The sequence below is a fragment of the Apis dorsata genome, unplaced genomic scaffold (assembly GCF_000469605.1).
Source record: "Apis dorsata unplaced genomic scaffold, Apis dorsata 1.3 scaffold_74, whole genome shotgun sequence".
Lineage (NCBI taxonomy): Eukaryota > Metazoa > Arthropoda > Insecta > Hymenoptera > Apidae > Apis > Apis dorsata.
In genome coordinates, this window is record NW_006263372.1 from 1,533,379 (window position 1) to 1,547,082 (window position 13,704).

General features: G+C 30.5%; 1 protein-coding gene and 1 long non-coding RNA gene across 3 annotated transcripts in view; one reads left to right on the top strand and one right to left on the bottom strand.

Moving 5' to 3' along the window:
• LOC102680500 overlaps positions 1 to 13,704 on the top strand; it is a 91,524-nt gene that overhangs the window by 10,100 nt on the left and 67,720 nt on the right. The window lies entirely within an intron of this gene.
• LOC102681188 lies at positions 3,708 to 7,889 on the bottom strand. The gene is made up of 3 exons (XR_421017.2): positions 7,537 to 7,889; positions 6,476 to 6,763; positions 3,708 to 5,430 (listed from the first exon to the last, which is right to left on the bottom strand). It is a non-coding gene; the product is annotated as an uncharacterized LOC102681188 (long non-coding RNA).

The following is a 13,704-nucleotide window of genomic DNA, read 5'->3' on the forward strand; positions in this document are numbered from 1 at the left end:
CTCTGACTATCTCTCTCATAATAATTAAACCATCACTCTCAAGAGAATTTATACTACAGTACTCACGAAATTGTATACGCAATCTCAAAAGAGCGTTTCCGGGTAACAGGTGAAAAACAAGACAGAGAAATATATATATATGTGTATGTATATGTATATATACATATATGTAACGATTGTTTCGCTCTCGGTTACAACTCGTCTCTCTTTTGTCCCCTTTTATCGTAGCCAGGCTGTTAAAGAAATCTCTACCCCGCCTCTGTTCCATTTTCTTTGTCGTAGATTTAGAAAAAAAAGAAAAAAAAAAAAAAAATCCGTGCCTATGTCCGCCGTGCAGACGAAACAGTGTCGTTGTTCCATCCCTCCCTTCCCTTTCATCGATTTGCACAGCTCGCAGGAGGAAGTTTCATCCGAAAGGGTGACCGAATAAAGCCTACGTAATACTTGTCACCCGGGTTTATCTAAATAGAATTTTTTGGGTTACATGTCATGAATAAGGGAGCCATAGACACGGAAGACTGAGATTCTTGTTTCTTTTCTTATTGATTGCCCCCCCCCCCCCCTTTCCTCTTTTTTTTTATTGTTACCTTTAAATTGACACCTCTTTGTTGTTTCCAGAAATCATTTCATTTATCATATTAATTAATATTTACAGAGCTTGCTTCTTTTTATAGAGATCAAGTTGAATATTGAAAAGAAAAAAATTTTTATTCAATTAAAGACGGATTCGATTGTGAAATTTTTGGTAAGGAAAATTCGTCGAAGAATCCTTTCGAAATCATTCGATTAATAATCGTAGAAATATTATTTTTCAAAAAAAAAAAAGGAAAAATAATAGATACTCGATCTTTCTTCTGTATATAATAAGGTTAAATCAAAACTCTGCTCGAAGGTAAAAAAATTTGGTATTGGTCGGTTTGGGAAGAAGGGAAAGGCTAATGGAATCTTACCACAATGGAATAATAAGTAACGTTCATTACTGAAATTGAGATTTCTTTAAAAAGGCACATCGGTGTACGGGAAAATACAGTTTCATTTTATCGTGAATGAAACTCTCGAATTGCTTTCCTGACCTTTGCGCTAATATCATACTTGGCCGCGTCTCTCCAATTCTTTTTCCCTTAATGCACGAATAAGCATTAAGAAACGAAATTATAATTTAACTGTGGACTATTAGAATCAAGTGATTAACAGTCCATCAACTGTGCCGTAATTCACAAAATTTTAATTTGCGAAATGAATCGTAAACGTTATTCACTTTTCACAAAAAGTGTAATAATTTGTTTAACGATTTCTTACATTTTTAGAATACAAAGTGACTGTCTTTCCAATTTAATAATAATCGTTTTGCAATTAAAAAAATTATCATAGAATATAAAACTCATTTAAATTTTTACTGAACAATTTTTTTAAATTCTCCTCGCTTTATATATTATTTAAAATTATAAAAATTGCAAACAATTATTTGAATACAATTGCAGATATAAAGAAGATTGGAAGATTGTTTAAATATTGTAGAAAAAAAATTATCATAGAATATAAAACTCACAATTTTTACTGAATTTTTTAAATTCTCCTCGTTTTATATATTATTTAAAAATTGCAAACAATTATTTGAATATAAACGAATACAATTGCAAATATAAAGAAGATTGGAAGATTGTTTAAATATTGTAGAAAAAAGAATACAATATTTTTTACATTTTAAAACTAAAATTAAACTGAAAATTTTGTGCGATATAGAAAATTGTAGATGGATTTGATTGGAAATCAAAGAAATTGCTCGATTGATGCCAGATTTCGTATCGAATTCGCGGTGAATTAATTTTCCAGGCTTTAATTGATCGAATCTGTGAACTCTTGATGTGGATGGATCACAGTCTGTTTATTGTTCACGTGGTCTCAGGGGGTTCGCAGGATGAAATCTGGGGAATGTTTGTTGGCAGGGTAGGTTCGTTTGTCATTGGCAAGATCAAAGGGATTCGATGCGTTTCTCTGATCGTTGACTAAACTTATTGATGGAACGCAATTGCCTTAGCTTGTCACGGTACAACATCCCTTTTCGAGGGATAAAGAGAGGAATTGCATATTAATCGACCACGCAAATTAGATTAGCCAGTTGCACACGTGGAAAAATTTTGTTTTGTAGAAATAATTTTAATAGGTTGCCATTTTTTCCTTCTCCGATTGGAGAAGGAAATAATATATTTTCAATAAATATTTATATATTCTTGAATATATATTTTTGAATCTATATATTTTTTGAATATATTTTCAAAAAATTTTATGATTATTTGATTAGGATTTCTTTTTAGATTCTTTTCATTGGACACTTGAGGATAATTGAGAAAAAGGGTGTACACAGATTTTATTTACCTTTTGTTGGTAAACTATTTTTTATAAAATGACACTTTCTTTGTTATATTTAAAAGATCTTTAACTTAGAGATTATGATTAAGATTCAATCATCTTGTGCAAATCTCAGTTGTATAAAATTAGAAAATAAATATTAATATTAAAAAATATATATATATTTAAGAAAAATTATTTTTGCAATTTAAGATGTGTGAACAAATGAGTTTCATGCATATAAAGTTGTCAATATGAAGTTAATTCAAGAAGAATGTTTCTCATTTTCTTAAAAGAGGAGCCATTGTTTTCGATTAAAATCAAACATTGAAATGATTGGACAATGCAAAAAAAAAAAAAGTTTTTTCCATCTACTTTACGAATTTCGATTTTTAAAGATGAGACTATTATTATTTCAGAAGAATCCTTATTATATTTGATCTTTTTTTCATAAGTAGTTTATTACGTAGACGTTTTGTTATTCTAGGATTCCATTATTTAAATATTCTCACATTTTTTTCGTATCAATATATTGCAAATAAAATGTACAATAGATACTTTATTTTTCAAATCTATCGAATCAAGAGTCTAATCAATATATATATTCACGATAACATATTTCTTCTTCTCGAAAAAACATCAGGATGTAATAATATTCTATTGGAATTTTATTCTTTAGTGAAATACAAAGGAAATGTTCTATCCTTAGAAAATACAATGGAATAAGGAAAATAAACAAAGTGAAAATACAGTAGAAAATTCTAAGGGAGAATTCTATCCTTGAAAAATATTACGATAATAAGAAAAAAATATTTAAAATAAGAAAAGATAAATATAGTGAAAATATAGAGATAAAATTTAAAAAAAAATTTATTTATTGTACCTATAAAATAAACAAATTACATTTTTGTGTGCTCTAAATAATGATTCTAGTAGTAATTACAATTTTTATTCTCAATTATTAAAAATAAAAAATTCTATTAAAAAAGTTTCCATCTTTGAGAATTCATTCTAATATTTTAAAATTATTTTTCATTACCAGTTATTAATTCAATATGGCAAATTTTAATCAATATATTCATATGAATTTTATTTATAAAGTGTTCAAAAGTTTGCACTAATTATCCAAACTTTTGGATAAAAATTTTATATTTTTACTTTCTTTAAAAATTCATTTCAATAGTTCATAAAATATTGATTCCCAGTTACTAATTTAAAGTGACAAATTTTAATCAATCACAATCTCCACCCTTTCAATAGATTCATGGACCGTCGAGGAATTTGCATTAATTATCCAAAGCTAAAGAGTTGAACATTTCCATATCCTCCTTTAAAAATTCATTTGAATAATCCAAAGATATTTTTCAATTCCAATTTACTAATTCAAAATGACAAATTCTAATCAATCACAATCTCTATTCTCTCAATAAATTCATAAACTGTCAAGGAATCATTCAAAGCAGAGTTGAACATTTCCACATCTCCCTTCAAAAATTCATTTCAATTTCAATACTACAAAAACATTGTATCCTTTAATCCCCATTTAATAATTTAAAATGACAAATCAATCAGAATCTTCATCTTCTCTGATAAATCCCACTTATGGGGTTTGAAGGAATTCTCATTAATCATCTAAAGGAGAGCTGAACATTTCCACATCCCCCTTCAAAAATCCATTTCAATAGTACAAAAACATTATATCCTTTAATCCCTATTTAATAATTTAAAATGACAAATCAATCAGAATCTTCATCTTCTCTGATAAATCCCACTTATNGTAGAGGAATTCTCATTAATCATTCAAAGGAGATCTGTATATTTCCACATCACCCTTCAAAAATCCATTTCAATAGTACAAAAACATTATATCCTTTAATCCCTATTTAATAATTTAAAATGACAAATCAATCAGAATCTTCATCTTCTCTGATAAATCCCACTTATGGGGTGTAGAGGAATTCTCATTAATCATTCAAAGGAGATCTGTATATTTCCACATCACCCTTCAAAAATCCATTTCAATAGTACAAAAACATTGTATCCTTTAATCCCCATTTTAATAATTTAAAATGACAAATCAATCAGAATCTTCATCTTCTCTGATAAATTCCACTTATGGGATGTGAAGGAATTCTCATTAATCATTCAAAGGAGATCTGTATATTTCCACATCACCCTTCAAAAATCCATTTCAATAGTACAAAAACATTATATCCTTTAATCCCCATTTAATAATTTAAAATGACAAATCAATCAGAATCTTCATCTTCTCTGATAAATCCCACTTATGGGATGTGAAGGAATTCTCATTAATCATCCAAAGGAGATTTGTACATTTCCACATCACCCTTCAAAAATCCATTTCAATAGTACAAAAACATTGTATCCTTTAATTCCTAATTAATAATTTAAAATGACAAACCAATCAGAATCTTCATCTTCTCTGATAAATCTCATTTATATGATGTGGAGTGGAATTCGCATATTAATCATCATCCACAGCAGGTTCTCTATATATTTCCATTTCTCTTTAAAAATCGGTTGATTGGCGTGTCATCTAAATAACGTGAATAGTTGGAATATAATCTGAGAGGTAATTTCGAGAGGAACAAGCATGGCGGAATGCTATGGTAGGATTGTTTAATCAAGATGCAAGGGATGATGAAGGCGAAGCGACAGACTGCCATTGGAGGAAAAATATTTCCACGATCGACTCGTCAGTAATTTCTTTCGTTCATCCTCTTTCACCTCTTCTCTTCTGTGTCTTCTCCTCCTTATCGTGGACAGTTCGAAACGGGGAGGGTGATTAAAAACGAAGCTAATAAATTGATTTAAAGTGCTTTCAAGATGGCGGCTTTGATAGCGAATCATAAGATGAGGAGGAAATGGGGGAAGTACCATCTTGAAGCGTCTTAACGAGACCAGCATCGCTACTTTTCTCTTATATATATATATATATATTTTTATTTCTTCTTTTTCTTCTTCCTTCCCCTCCCCTCCTACCTCTCCTTAATATTTGGTCTTCTATTGCTTTCCTTTAAATTTATTGTGATCGAAGAAATCCATCATTCATTGGTTTTTCTATACAGTTTTGTAGTCATAGATTTATCGATAATGATACTCGTTAAAGTATTGTTGTGAAATATTTATGAAAATACTTTTGTCTTGATGATACTTTAATATATTTAATGCATTGAATTATTTCATCGTTATTTCTTGCCAACTGATATTTTTATTCTGAATAATATTGGAAATATTAATTTGAGAAATGAATAAATGCTAAATATATATATATATATTTTACAATTATTGTTTTCAAATAATGAAAATTAAATTCATGAAAACATATAATTGGGATGTTTATGATGTGTTAAATAATGTTTATTAGAATTTGCAGATGTACTTGGCATACATTTAAATGAGAAATATACTAATTATTTTCTGCACAAGTAGATAAAATATCATTGTGTATTATTTTGTTGTGTTGCACACAATTTTTGGATTTGTTGAAGCAACCAAAAATATCTACAATATATACCATCTAATGTTATTCTGTGAAAATAACAAATTAGATATTCCAATATAATGTTGAAACAATATGATCACAATTAAATTAAAGGAAAAAAAAACTTGATGTAAAGTCTCTTCATATTAAAACATATTATATATAATATATATTCTACGCGTCTCCTTGAATTAATAACGTTTCAACGTATGCCGTGCATCTGGAGTTGCAGAGTTCATCAGATACGTTATCGGTTGTCGCCTATTTAAGGTATCTATGCTCGTATCACGGATCATTGGTCAACCATAGATTTTAATTGATCAGCTGATCATCCGTAGCAAGTGATCCGTAATATGAGCACATGGGTATATTACCTTAAATAGGCGACGAGGATAAGGTGCGCATTATCATCGATGAGTCCTTAAAATGTTGATGAGGATAGAGAAAAATTGATGCAAAGAGATATTTTTTTTTAAATAATTGAATATTTAAAAAATTAGACGACATTTTAGGTTGACAAAAAAAAGATAAAGGATATATCACATTTCGAGATGGAAAAATGGATCATTTGCTTAAAAATATTATTTTACATGGAGCACTGTTAATAATGAATTACATTACCTTTGAAGATAGAATTATAATTTAACTGTTTGTAAAAGGTTTCGATTCTTTTCCTTTTATACGAACAAAATATTTTTTCGAAACATTATAAACATGATAAGTAATCGAAACTTCTTTCATTTCGTTCCAAGAAATATTTCATTTCCTCATAATATCACAGTTGACAGTGTAGAACGATCGATTATCGTATTTCTCTTCTATTAGCGCGAGCTTAATTATCATGTAAATAGTGGTAATTAGTAACACATTTGAAACTGCTCGATCAATTAAGTTTTTCTAACGTGTATTCTGTTTAAAAAAAACTGTTTATATTTTTAGAAAAAAAAAAAAAAAAATTGTCGTATCATTATTGTCACACATCTTCTCTTCATCATCCAATATATCTTGTTCAATAAGATAAACAATATTGATATAATATGTGACACGTATAATTTGTATAGCGTGCAATAGGCATAATAATCAGATAATGTTAATATAAATGCAGAAACACGTGAAACTTGGTAACGACGCACTAACTTTGTGAAACTCAATACTAATATCCTCAGGCGGTACAAGATCTAATATATATAAATACCGTTACATGACGTTTAACTGTGTCACTATATTGTAAGATGTTGATCAACATGATCTCTGAATACTTATATCTAATAAGAACATTTCTGATGCAATAGAACAATTATATTCCTAATACAATGTTTAATATTCATTAAAACTATAAATTTACAATTATAATATACGTGTTGTTAAATCAAATTTTATATCTATTTGATTTAAAAATCAGAAAAATAACTAAAAGATAAGACAATCTTATACCATGATTATACATGTATCATGATTCAGGAAATTAATTAATATTGTTCATCTAGAATTCTAAAAATAATAGAAATATCAAAAAAAAAAAAATGAATTCTTACAAAATCAATAATTAAGAAATTTTCAGTTCAATGTTTTGTTAATTGGCATATTTTTAATCTTGTCAATTCTTGAATTTGGTTTAATGGAGAGAAACCTAATATGTTTGTTTTAACAATAACTGCATTTAGGACCTCGTTATTAGATACCTCATTTGCGTTTAATGGATAAGAGTCATAATAGGGATTTTCCAGAAATATATCTTCCTCCATAATTATTCATATGGTCCATTATCAACGAATTAATAATACTGATAGTAATATATAATAATTTATAGAAATTCTTATTGTTAGAATCACTTTAGTCGAGATTCTCAATTCTAAAATCAATGAGAATTCATAAATTTAAAGTTCATCTGAAGAGGAATGTGTTAATTTTGTGATCAATTCTTTATAGCATTCATATCATCTAACAAAAGTCCCTCCATCTTGGAACCATTCTTAGATCCATTAATCCAAATAGATTTATTTTTTCAGGTTATCTTAGAAAATTCTTCAATCTTAGAATCATTTTTTATAGGATCCATTAATCTCATGATTCCTCTAATTTTGAAACCTTTCAATTTTGTAACTATTCTAAGATCCATTGATCTTCAATTTTGAAAGAAGATCTCTTCTAAGTGAAATTTTTTAATCTTGCAATTATCAATATCACGCATGGATTATTCTAATATATTTTCTTTTTTTTCTAAGTCATTTCAAACAAAATTTCCTCCATTTTGAATCTACCTCAAGACTCTTTAATTTCCAGATTATCCTCCTCGAATTCTGATTTCAAGATTATCCATAACGAAGTCAAATCGAGTCGTCTCATCTCATCCGTCCATAATATCTCGCATTTAGTCTGAAAATACAAGAACATAATAGAACAATATAAAACATAAAAGATACTAGTAAGACAGGATTTTTCCACAACATTCCTTTTCCTTTCCTTTTCTAATTCTCTTGAAACATTACGATCTCGTTTTATACCAGCTAAAATGTCAACCAGTGTAACACTACGGTTTTCTCCGTTAAGTATCCTTCCAAGAAACACCTTCCATTTCGCTCAATGCTCATGCCCTCTTACGAGCTCTCCATCCTAGACACAGTGTTCCGTCCGTGTTCCTCCTCCTGCGGATATTCGAAACGAGTTTATACTTGACGATACCATTTATCGTTAATGCGTTTTTAGGCTTTGCCACTTGTCACATTGTAAGAAAGCTACGGGGGGGGATTCGAACGTATCGAGATTCGTGAAATTGCAGAGAGGAGGGGAGGGGAGGGCACGTAAATAGTTAAGTGGAGCGAAGCGAGAATCACGCAAGGGTGCCACTTGTGCGTCGTTGATACGAGTTTGTCGTCGTGTCGCTATATCAAGTACATCGATTCCGTTTTAATTCTCGAGCGAATCGATGATAGTCATTTTTTCACCGAGTCGATTTAACGGTGGACGATAACGCGTGCGATATGGTTATTTGCGAAGTAAAAAAAGAAAAAAGAAAGAAAAAGAAAAATTTAGAAGCGTGATTGGCGTAGGTCAGCCACCGCGGGGTTAATATATACGCGTAATGGACGCAATATATAAACGCCTTGAAACAATCCTAGGTAATTCCCTTTTGTTACGTAAGGTGAGATAAATTTCCTCGATGTTGTAGTTTCCAGAAATTGTCAAGTTTTCATCGAATGGCCGTACAATCTGTGCAGTGTTATAAAGGGTGTTTCCCTTTACAAATGAAAGGAAAGTGATTCTTGACTTGTATTAATAAACACAGTAATGAAAATAAGATACGAGGTAATGTATAAAAATTATAATTGGGATAAAATTGAAGATTCGAAAAGAGTCAAGAATTGAGAAAATAATAATCATTCAGATAATATAAAAAATTCTATATTCCATATTTTCGATTCATTTTGTTACCACCTTGTGTATCGAGTCCAGAAAGTATGAACGTCGTACGCGTTATTTCACGGTATATTTCATCTTTTCAATTATAAAGCGACTAATAGAAACATATCGATGGATTATGCGTGCAACAGAAATGTTCGTTGTTTCTCCCCTTGAGCCAACCGAAGCGTAACGAGATCTGGCGGAAAAGTGGAGAACGGAGGAAAATGGCCGAGATATACGCCCCTTCTTTGTGCTATAAACTTTATGGACGACTTTCCGCTCTATACGCGGACGTGTCCTCTTGAAATCGAATCGTAACGCGATTTAATGCGGATAAAAGCAGAATTATGATGTCTCGAGGATAGTGGATATTATGGATGAAATTTCATTTTCAATTAAATTCATGTTGTAAAGGATATACTTGATTATTTTCTATTTTCTATTTTTTTTTTTATAGGTTATACTCAATTGTGTTATCAAAATGCTTCTTTAATATTTTACATATATGCAGTTTATTGATCACAGTGGACATAACGTTAATTCTAATTGTAAAATTAAATTTTTAAAAAGAATATCACTCAATGAAATGATTGAACATTTTGCATGTCATGAAAGAAATTCCCGACAATATTCTACTACAAGAATTTCAACCTCGTGAAACATTTCCAACATTTCAAATCCAATTCAAACTCGAGCTTGTAGAAAAGCTGCGACACGCAACGTGTGAGCGCGAAATGTCCTCATTCGTTAGTCCACGTCGACAATGACGTCAGCTTGGCAGGTAATAATGTTAAGTAATATTTACTAACAGGCAGGACCGACCTCGGAGACTCGGAGGAGGCCACGAATCGTTCCTAAGGGTGCTTCTCTCTTTCTCGCTCTCCTTCATCGAGGGCGCAGTCACCATCAACTAAATTACTCGCGAGAACATGCTCTGTTCTCTCTCTTTTTTTTTACACGCGAAACACCGCCACTAAGAATTTTAGCGCCCGAAACAACCAGTTTCACAAACTGTCGCGTTCCGTCGAAATTTATATTCGAAAGTTAGCATAGAAAGTGTGAATGTTTGTTTCTATTACAAGTAATGTTTGTAAATTTTTAAGTCGATAACTCGTTATTTCAAAAATTGCAATTGATGTCTATTGAAATTTATCGAGAGCGATAACGATTGTCGATCGAGTGCAGCTATTTTTATAAAATATTGTTACATACTAATTTAGATATATATTACATATAATATTTGGGGAATTTGGAGATAGAGAGATTCGAATTATAGGTTAAAAGCATTCCTCTGTGTTAATGTAAAATGATTAAAAGAGTACCATAACCTATAAATTTTTTTCCCGCAAATTTTCTCGATCGAAAATTCCTATTTTAACGTAATTTAATGTAATCTATTAAAAATTCTTCTTACCAATTATCGATAAATAAACTCTCTATAAAGGAAGAAAAGTAATTCTTCAAAAAAAAAAAAAGACAATTCGAAACAGCCGGCAGAAATCTGATTGGCCAATGTAAACATTTGCGGTCGGATTTTAATTCACATACCGGTTAATCGAGCCGCTCCATATAAACGTGTTTCTTTCCAAGCATTTTCCATCGTGTCATACACACTTCTCCGGGCCCCCTCTTAACACGTTTGTTCAGAAAACAATCTAAGTTTAGCGCGGCCGTCTAAATGCGTACGCGGTGGTGGGTCGCGAACGACTATTTTCGAAACTCTCTTGTCTCTTTCCCGTTTACATAAACTGGTGTTAATACCCCACTGTTTTTCGCGTTCACGACGATCACGAGGTTGTTTCGCGACACGTAGGTTATGTATTATTTTTATTAATAGTGGCGCCACCATCTGCTCCCGCGATTCCCTCGTTTTTCCTCTGTTGATAAATAGCTCGGGCGCACAGTCATGAAAATGGAATTTAATCCTCGTGATTCGGTTTTGTTATTTTTGTCGTCCTAGTTCAACGATTTTTTTTTTTTATGTTTTTTTTTCTACAAACTCGTTGATAAAGTTGAGTGTCGTTACTAAAGAGGAAAATTATGTTGCAGAAGAGATTTAATTCATTGACTTCAGTTTTTTATAAACTGCGATTTATAATTTTTCTTTTATTCTAGGAATTGATAAATAATCATTAAAATGGATAATCAATTTTTTCGAAAAATCAAAATTACTTAAGAATAATTAAATATATTAATTATACACATGAATATTGAAAGGACATAAGTGGAATATGAAGTTGTGATTAGAATGAATAGATTCGAAAATATTTGAGGATTGAATATTGTTTAAATATTTGAATATTATACAAATGTTTAAATATATAATAATTATTGAAATTATACGTGTGTGTTATGCATTATTTAAGTAATCAAATATTTGAGATAGTGGTTATCTAAAATATATCATTTTATTTCACTAATTATTATTCTCAAATAATTATATTTTTCGAATTAATTTATATAAATTTTCGACAAAATATTTCTTTCGAATTCATTTAAATTTCCAATTTCAATAATTGATTCGTAATCGAAAAAAGGTTTTAAAGGAATTCAACTCTATAAATATCTTGTTTTCATTAATAATAATAACGCAACTGATGTTACGGATGGTTTCCTCGTATTTTATGATTAATCACGTTGACTCATGTTTGCATAGAGGCGTTTAACCCATGATATGATCGTATTATTTGTATTATTAATATATAACAGCACTCTCGTAGATTAGTTATAATTTCTAATAATTTCTAAGTTTTTTAACTGATTAAACACGTTGGCTTAGTAAACGAGATATTTGATAAATTGAATTTATAATTTGTACTTACATCTACAGTCTTACAAAACTCTACATTTGTTTCCATAAAAAGAAGAAATATGATAAAAAAAAAATTAAAAATTAAAAAATAATTTCATTAAATAAATCAAATAAATTTTCAAAAATATCAAATAACGTGAAAAAAAAAAAATTCCAATTTTCAATTATCGACAATTATCGAACGATTAATATTATAATTAATAAATTTCATTATTAGAGAATTAAACGAAGTCGACATTAAAAAGACATTAAGATATTATGATTATATCACGAGATAGAGCAAACTTGGTAAATTCGCGTGCAATAAAGTGCAATACGCGTGCACATAAAGTGCACTTGCGAAAGCGTAATTGATATTTTGTTTCATTTGACAAAATGCTAGACACGCGCTCTCGTAATAAATGCGACATGCTTATTTGTTACTGTACTATACACGGATCGAGAGCAATATAGCTAGTATTTCAAGTTTGATTGTCATTATGATATTTACTTGTTTCCACGTTGTAATTTCGCCCCCGCTGATTTATACCTGTTTTTATACTCGAACGTTTAATTTATTTTCAAAGTAAATCAAGAATTGTAAATATACAACATTCAACCACTTTTAAAAATTTTTAAAAAATTTTTAATCAAATCACCAAGTTCCAACGAGATACGATACGATTTCTTCAATTATTCCTTATTTCCAATGAGATTAATTCTCCTTCCTCCAGCAGCATCGATACTGAATAAATATATCGGTGTCTTTATTTAGTGCCTCATATACCCTTAGCCAAAGTTTTCAAAATAGCCACGCGACTGTTCAATTATAACGTTTCGAATCTGATAGTTTGTTACTTACGTGCAAAAATAACTTGAACATGAATTTATCGTTCATGAAAATTCTTAAGGTGACTTGAAGGACATCCAAATATCGTAAACCATTTGATGTATGTCTCGTTTAAAAAAATTTTATTAAACACGGTTAAAATCTCCTTTAAAATTAGAAACAACTTTTTCAACATCGAATTAAAAGAGAAATCGTCCAAGAAAAAAAAAAAAAAAGTCACTCTCTCTTTTTACCCACCCAACAATTCGTTTTTGCAAAAAACGATCGTTAAAAGATAGAATAAATAAAATAGGAATAAACAAAAATATCTTCATTCAAGATTTATTACGCGTCGTACAACAACTCTCACGCGCCTTCGAATCTTACTTAGCGGAGACATCACCTGTCCATTTTTTATTATATAACAACACCATCGCGTTTCGACATATCTCGACACTCGATTTGGATCAACGTCAAGAACTCGTCGAGGACTCTCGGTCATCGAAATAAACTTAACGCGCCACGAATCGTGGACCTGTCCGCCGCAATCCCCTCCCACCCACCCCCGCAATCCACGACAACCAACGCTAATTATACCATCACCTTTCTCGAGACGAGCGCGTTTTATACGCGGATCGATGGAATGTGGGGAATGCTGATAAGGAGAGACGAGAGAATGGCTCGATATCTCCTCCTTTCTAGAGGTAACGCGCGTGAGAATTAAAGAGACAGAAAGAGACAGAGAGAGAGAGAGAGGCGCGGCGTGGAAAATCGCTCTTTCAAAGCGGCGTATAGGAGGAAATGCTTTAAAGCCAACAAGGCGAAGGG